Raw genomic sequence first — 8,642 nt, forward strand, 5'->3', positions numbered from 1 at the left:
TTTACCCTCGATTTGTAAAATTACCGTTTTACCCTCAATTTACAGAATTACCGTTTTACCCTCGGTTCTGTAATTACTATTTTACCTCGATTTATAGAATTACCGTTTTACCCTAATTTACATAATTACCATTTTACCCCCGATTTACATAATTATCGTTTTACCCTAGATTTACAGAATTACTGTTTTACCCTCGATTTACAAAATTACTAAAATACCCTTGGTTTGTGAAATTACCGCAGATACCTCAATTTGTAAAACTAACAAAATACCCTGTATGGTAAAATGACGAATATGCCCTTATGTTCCGTATGGTGATGTGCTTAGGATTTACATATATTGATATTGGATTAGTTAAGTTTGAGTGACGGTGGTGGTTATCGTGGCGATTGATTTTGGAAACGTTTCAACTTCAACCCATAACGGTGTGTACAGAACACCCTTTCTTAGTTCAATTCGGCAAAAGCGAAATGCCAAAATTCGGCATTTCATGGTCATGTAAGTATGTGAATGCTCTCAAGTCATAGAGTAATTGTTAGATCCGCACCGCAAGGTGGTAAGCACGTTCGCGTGACGTTTTAGCGTATTTGGAAAAAGGGCTCGATGGGCCAAAAGCGGGCCCAATGGGCTTACGGACCAACATGGGTAAGAGATGGGCAAATTAGCTCGTTAGGTAGATGGTGGAATCAAATTGCATAAAACTGATAAAATTATGAATTAGCTTGTGCGATGGCGAGATCACGAAATTACCCTAAAGAGCAAAATTACCGATATACCCCTAGGGTTTTAAATTGGTGAACGCTTGATTGATTACTCTGTATTTTGCATGATATGCATTTATTAATATCATTGCATGGGATTGGGGTATTAATGGAGGAAGTCTGAAAGTGGTTCATCCACGTCTTGGAGGCTTTGCCTCAATCGGTCGAATTTGAGTGCGTTCTTGCTGTGTGTGTGAAATTTGGGTGGGTTGAGATATTCCCCACATGGTGTGTAGGGTTGGTGCAGGCGGTGTAGCGGTTGGTGGGTTGAGTAGTCTCCCCAGATGGGCTTGCATTCATTATTACTGTTTTTACTCATGTTACTGAACTGGGCCTATGGGCCACACCGTTATGTAAAAAGGGGCTAAGGCCTTGCTACTGTATTCTAAAAAGGGCTTCGGCCTACTGTGTATGTTATCTGAATAGGGCTTAGGCCCAATGGGCTCGAGCTAAATTGGGCTTTGGATGGGTTTCTGTATACACTGAGTTTTCCCAAACTCACCCCCTTCCTCTTCCATCCTTGCAGGTGAGCCCTAGAATTGGTGGACTTGGAGCTAGGCGGGATTCAGAGTGGCCATGAAGATTGATTTCCGATTTTAAATAAGTTTAGCTTTTAATTTGGATTATTTTATTTTTATTATGCTAAAAGTTGTAATAGGGCCGCTCTTTTTAATTGCTTTTATTTGGGGATTATTAAACTGGTTAGCACTAGGGTTCGTTTTATAAAATCTACTTGTTTTAAAAGATCACGATGACGCATAAAGTTTCCATAAAGTAAATGTTTTCCCAAGAAAAATAAATATTTTAAGCAAACGATTTGCAACCTTAATCATTTTCTTAAGTGGTCATAATCAAACGGTTTTCTCAAAATTATACGAGATGTTAGAGTGTGGCAATGGCGGTGTGCATGTCTAGGATTGGATCCGAAGAGAGCTTGGTACTTAAGCGATCCGACGGACTCACCTCCTCTTCTTCCCGGTTTTCTACAGTGCGCAGACTTCCATTCACTTTAACCTACTTTTAAAAGTGTCTTTTACAACACCAACTCAGCTTTTCCAAACTAAGTAATACAGAATGTTTTGAACGCATCAATGTGGCGCATCAGATCCGATCATAACGTCCAAGCCAGGTTTGGGGTGTTACAAATAAGATATCGAGAAAAGTGAAACTTCCTGTATGATGAATTCCTCAAACTTAGAGTTCTGGAGAGTGATCAGTTTGAGAGTGGAGGAGGATACTCCAGCGGTCGTAGAGGTCCATTAGGCCATAAGTCCTGCACCAAAAGAATATTATATCTAGTGGTAGCTATGGTTGTGGTCGAGCAGGACATGGCAGTCATGGAGAACCTTCCCCGGTGGAGTTGTAGTTCCTATATGATGATGAGTTTAAGATCTCTATATCACTGTGATAAAATCAGGAACTTTTTAGAAGATATTAGGAAGAATAATGACTCAAAAAGAAATAACCAAGATTAATAATAAAAAAATTATAATTCTAAAATCTAAAAATAATAAAAATTAGTTTCGATAAAAATTAAAAACATAAAATAATAAATAGATATTTCTAAACATCTTCATCGCTGGATGGTTCATGAGGTCGGACTGGCGATGAGATGTGGATGTGCTGACAAATTTGCTGTAGAGTAGCATCAATGTTGTCAAATCATTGAAAGCACTGCTGCTCGAATTGGGTGAGGTGCTCAGAGATGTCAGCATATAAAGCCGCCGCATGAACTGGACGAGAGGGTGGCTGGGATAAGGATTAGGAAGTGGAGAAAGGTAGATTTCAGCTAGGGTTTTGAAAGAAAAAGGAAAATGAATAGTGACTTGCTTATATAGGGGAGGTGTACACGGCCTAGGGCCACGCCCGTGTACTTTGAGGATGAGCCCGTGTTTTTCAAGTTTTGCAAGTTTGGTCGTGCCCGGCTACTATCCCACGCCCGTGTGTCTTAGGCGTGTGTCAAACACGGCCATGTCGCACAGTCGTGCCTAGCTTTGTTTGCTTCTCCCATGCCCGTGTGTTATGGTAGCACGCCCGTGTATTGTTGTACATGGCTGAACGGCACGGGCGTGTCTCACGCCTATGTCGAAGAAACAGAATTGAGCCTTTTCCTTGGCACGCCCTTGGTTTTCCATTCCCACGCCCATGATATCCTATCAAGTTCACCCACGGCCATGTTGCACGGCTGTGGGGATGTATCGCACCCCGTGTTTTGGGGAAATCATGTACCCTGTTTTCACACGATCGTGTTTCGCTCCGTATTGGTCACACTACCTTAAGCACGGCCATGTTAACCTGTGCTTCAAATACTTTGTTAGTGACCTAAATGTTTAAAACTTGAATTTAAAATAATTTAAAATTGTTAGTACTCGGGTTGCCTCCCGAGAAGCGCTTGTTTATAGTCTAAGCTCGACTATTACCTTGTTAGTATACTCAGGGCGATTTGTGGAGTCGTAGCTCCTCTGCATCGACTTTAAAATCCTCACCATTATGAAGTTTGAGACATTGTCTGTTTACCTTAAAAGTACCATACGATGGGTGACTTACCTCTATCGTGCCATATGGATGAATAGATTGAATTACGAAGGGTCCTAACCATCATTATTTTAGTTTCTCGGGAAACAATTTGAGTCTTGAGTTGTATAGTAAGACGAGATCTCCAACTTTAAGTTGTTTCCGTTGCTTTAAACGAATTTCATGGAACCACTTTGTTGCTTCCTTTTATAGGCATGAATTTTCGTATGCATTGGCTCGCCATTCATCTAGTTCGTTCAGCTTCGTCTAGTTCGCTCAGCTGCATCAACCTATTTTTTCCTACAAGTTCGGGATCAAGGTTTAGAAATTTAATAGCCCAAAAGACTTTATGCTCTAGTTCGAATGGGAGATGACAACTTTTTTCATAAAAAAAGTCTGCAGGGTGATGTCCCTATAGGATTCTTAAAAGCGGTTCTGTAATCCCATAAGGCATCGTCGATTTTTGTTGCCCAGTCTTTTCTGTTTAAGTCTACTATTTTTTCAAGGATCTGTTTGAGTTCTCGGTTTGCTACTTCAACTTGTCCATTAGTTTGAGGATGGTATGGGGTGGCTGTTCTATGATGAACTCCGTATTTTTTTAGGGTTTTGTCAAATTGGGTATTACAAAAATGAGTGCCCCTGTCACTGATAATTGCTCTAGGTGTTCTGAATCTCGAAAAGAGTTTTGTAAGAAAACGTACTACCACTCTAGCATCATTAGTAGGTAATGCTTGGGCTTCTACCCATTTGTACATGTAGTCTACTGCTACTAAGATGTATTTATTTCTAAATGAACTGGGGAATGGGCCCATGAAATCGATACCTCAGACGTCAAATATTTCACAAGAGAGTATATAGTTCTGAGGCATTTCATCACGTTTAGATATGTTACCTGTCCGTTGGCATTTGTCACATAAAGTAACATACCTGATAGCATCTTTGAATAACGAAGGCCAATAAAAACCTGAATCAAGTATTTTGTGTGCGGTCTTAGTTCTACTATAGTGTCCTCCGATTGGCCCTGAGTGGCAGTGTTCCAATATTTTTGATATTTCTGATCCTGTAACACATCTTTTGATGACTTGATCTGTACATCTGCGAAATAGAAATGGATCGTCCCAAAAGTAGTTTTTCACATCATTAAAGAATCGCTTCTTTTCCTGGTGTGTTAACCCTTTTGGAATAATGTTAGTAGCTAAAAAATTCGCGATGTCTGCAAACCAAGGTACCCCAAAGTTAGATATAGCAAAAAATTGTTCTTCAGTGAATGAATCATTTATTTCCACGTCATCTGTTTCTCTGGTATTGGATTTCTCAATCCTGGACAGATGATCAACCGCGAGATTTTTAACTCCTTTCTTGTCCTAAATTTCCAAGTCAAATTCCTGCAAAAGGAGAATCCATCGAATGAGTCGAGGGTTTGCATTAGTTTTAGTCAAAAGATAGCGAAGGATGGAATGGTCAGTGTAAACAACAACTTTAGACAATATGAGATATGATCAAAATTTATCAAAAGAAAAAACCACAGCTAGCAACTCTTTTTCCGTAGTAGTATAGTTTTCTTGTGCAGCCGTTAAGGTTTTACTGGCGTTATAGATAGGTTGAAAATGCTTGTCTCTTCATTGTCCCGATCGCACCTCTTGCAAAATCACTCACATCACACATTAGTTCAAATGGCAAGTTCCAATCAGGTGCAATTATAATTGGAGCATTAATTAATTTATCCTTTAAAGTATTAAATGCTTCTAAACATTCCTGATCGAAGTTAAAAGATATATCTTTTTCTAGAAATTTAGTTAAAGGCTTAGCTATTTTAGAAAAATCCTTAATGAATCTTCTATAAAAACCAGCATGTCCTAAAAAGCTTCAATAGCCTTAACTGAAGTAGAATGTGGTAATTTTTAGATTTATCCACCTCAATCCCTCTACTAGAAATTTTATGCCCTAGTACAATACCTTCTTGAACCATGAAGTGACATTTTTCCCAGTTAAGCACAAGGTTTGTTTCCTCACATCTTATTAAAACTCATTTTAAATTTTTAAGGCAGAGATGGAAAGAGTTACCGAATACCGAAAAATCATCCATGAAGACTTCCATGATATCTTCCACAAGTTCGTCGAATATAGCTATCATACAACGCTGAAATGTAGCAGGGGCATTACATAATCCAAAAGGCATTCTACGATAAGCTAACGTACCATATGGGCATGTGAATGTCATCTTTTCTTGATCTTCAGGAGCTATTGGGATTTGGAATTAACCAGAGAGTCCATCTAGGAAGCAATAATACATATGTCCGGATAATCTTTCTAACATTTGGTCAATGAATGGCAAGGGGAAGTGATCTTTTCTTGTGGCGTCATTCAGTTTCATGTAGTCTATGCAAACTCTCCATCCTGTAACCGTTCTTATTGGGATTAGTTCATTCTTCTCGTTGGTCACAACCGTCATGCCTCCTTTCTTAGAGACAACCTGCACTGGACTTACCCAAGAACTGTCAGAAATAGGATAAATAATTCCAGCATCTAGAAGTTTAATTACCTCGACTTTTACAACTTCTTTCATCTTGGGGTTCAGACGTCTTTGAGCTTGCACACATGGTTTGTATTCATCTTCCATTAAAATTTTGTGGGTGCAAAAAGAAGGACTGATTCCTTTAATGCCAGAAATTTTCCATGCTATGGCCTTCTTATGTTCTTTTAATACTTGGATTAATTCCTCTTTCTCCTTGGGATGCAAATTAGAAGCAATAATAACTAGTAATGTAGAATTATTCCAAGGAACGCATATTCTAAATGGTTTGGTAATTGTTTAAGTTCCATTTTGGGAGGCTCCTCAATCGAGGGTTTTTTCTTAAGTTCATCGTTTATCTTAATACCCTCATATTCTACTTGTCTTGACGGATGGTTATTAGGTTCCTCACCTATCTTCTCGTCTTGATCTGGATACGGTTCTGTCGTCTCTTCTTGTACAATTTCCTAAAAAGAGTCTTGAGTAATCTGATCAATAGAGTCAATGAAATAACATGAATCATCCTGTTCCCTAGAGAATCTCAGAGCATCATAAATTTTAAAGATCATTTCCTCGTCACCTACTCTAAGTACCAATTTACCGTCACCCACGTCAATCACAGCTCTAGCAGTGGCTAGGAATGGGCGCCCTAAAATTAAGGGTACTTCCACATCTTCATCCATGTCAAGCACAACAAAATCAACAGGGAATATAAATTTATCTACTTTTACGACTACGTCTTCTATAATACCCCTGGGATATTTAACAGATCTATCGGCTAATCGAATACTCATCTTAGTGGGTTTAGGTTCCCCAAGACCAAGTTGTTTGAACATTTTATAGGGCATCAAATTAATACTAGCGCCTAAATCAGCTAGTGCTTTTTCAATATTCAGATTACAAATTAAGCAAGGGATAGTAAAACTTCCTGGATCTTTTAGTTTGGTTGGCAGCTTATTTTGGAGTATGGCGGAGCACTCCTCATTTAGTTCTACTGTAGATAAGTCCTTGAACTTCCTTACATTTGTTAAAAGCCCCTTGAAAAATTTTGCGTATGTAGGCATTTGTGAGATATCTTCAACAAAAGGTAAGTTGATATGTAATTGCTTAAAAAGTTCAAGAAACTTACCGAATTGTGCATCAATACGATCTTTTTTTTAATTTTGCTGGATATGGAACCAGTGTTGAATATTCCTCCGGCACTGGTTTGTCACTATTTTCAGGTTTTTCTTCCCTCCTCTCGCTTTCCACAGCTTCTGGTGCTAACTTCTTTTTAGATTCCGCCAACACTTTCCTACTCCTTAGTGTAACTGCTTCGATATGCTCTCTAGATTTGGTATTACTACATAAATTTCCTGGTGGTCTTTTCGAGATTCGTTTGGAAAGCTAGCTTATCTGAGTTCGAGTCCTTGGATCGATGCTTGTTGATTCTTAAGTGTTGTCTCGTTATTTTGGAAACGAGTTTCTGACACTGAGATGAATTTAGAAAGCATCTCTTCAAGGTTTTGTTTCTTCTCTTATTAATAATGTGGCTGTTGAAAACCCTAAGGATTCTGTGGCTTTTGATTCCCTTGACCACTCCAGGAGAAATTGGGTGGTTCCTCCAACCTGCATTATAAGTATTACTGTATGGGTTATTTTGAGATCAGAAGTTATTGTTACCCATATAGTTGACTTGTTCTTCTTCAGTTGTAGGATTGAAGGGTTGGTATTCTGTTTGCACACCTCCACCACTTGAGTCACACCTCATTACTGGATGTACCTGCGTGGAACCAAGTAAACAGTCAATCTTTTTATTGAGAAGTTCTACCTGATTAGAGAGCATGGTGGTTGAATCGGTGTTATAAACGGTGGCTGTTTTCATTGGCTTTGTCCTCATAACTTTCCACCGATAGTTATTCATTGACATCTCCTCTATAAATTCATAGGCATCTTTCAGTGTTTTATTGTGGATGGTTCCTCCAACAGCTGCGTCAATCATTTGCCGAGTCGAGGGATTTAGGCCATTGTGGAATGTTTGTACTTGAAGCCAAAGCGGTAACCCATGGCGAGGGCACCTTCTCAATAAGTCCTTCTATCTCTCCCATGTATCGTAAAGTGTTTCTAAATCCATCTGCACAAAAGAAGAGATATCATTATGTAATTTAGTAAACATTTCTCGGTCATTTGTTCCCAAGTAGTGATAGACCCTCATGGTAACGAGTTCAACCACTGTTTAGCTTTGTTTCTAGTGAAAAGGGAAACAACCAAAGACGTATGGCATCATCAGAAACGCCGTTGATTTTAAATGTATCACAAAATTCCAGAAAGTTCGCTAAGTGAGCATTGGGATTTTCATCCTGCAAACCATCAAACTGAATAAACTGTCGTATCATCTGAATAGTGTTAGGTTTTAATTCAAAAGTACTTGCAGCTACAGCAGGTCTAACTATGCTAGATCCAGTTCCTGTTAAAGAAGGTTTAGCATAATCATACATAGTACGTGGAGCAGGATTTTGATTAGCCGCAATTGCAGGAGGCAGCTGATTGCCTTGGTTTTCAGCCATCTCGTCGGTTGGGGGTTGAGTATCGTCTTCTTACTCATTCTCTATGTATCGTAAGCTACGTCTTATTTCTCTTTGATTTCTACGAATTGTGCGATCGATTTCTTGGTCAAAAAGTAATGGTCCTGACGGGTTTCTTCTAGTCATAAACTATAAAAACCTGCCAAGAGAAAGAATTAGTAAATTAATAAATAATAATAATAATAATAAAATTAAATTAAATTGCAAGAAAAATAAATGGCTAAAGTAATAAAAATTTAGCGTTCCTAATATTTCAGATTCCCCGGCAACGGCGCCAAAAACTTGATCGCG

At 38.8% G+C, this 8,642-nt stretch overlaps 1 non-coding gene across 1 annotated transcript; it reads left to right on the top strand.

Moving 5' to 3' along the window:
- Positions 1-7,826: 7,826 nt before the first annotated feature.
- Positions 7,827-7,932, top strand: LOC128287019 (small nucleolar RNA R71). The gene has a single exon (XR_008277719.1). It is a non-coding gene; the product is annotated as a small nucleolar RNA R71 (small nucleolar RNA).
- Positions 7,933-8,642: the final 710 nt, after the last annotated feature.

The sequence above is a fragment of the Gossypium arboreum genome, chromosome 13 (genome assembly GCF_025698485.1).
Source record: "Gossypium arboreum isolate Shixiya-1 chromosome 13, ASM2569848v2, whole genome shotgun sequence".
Taxonomy (NCBI): domain Eukaryota; kingdom Viridiplantae; phylum Streptophyta; class Magnoliopsida; order Malvales; family Malvaceae; genus Gossypium; species Gossypium arboreum.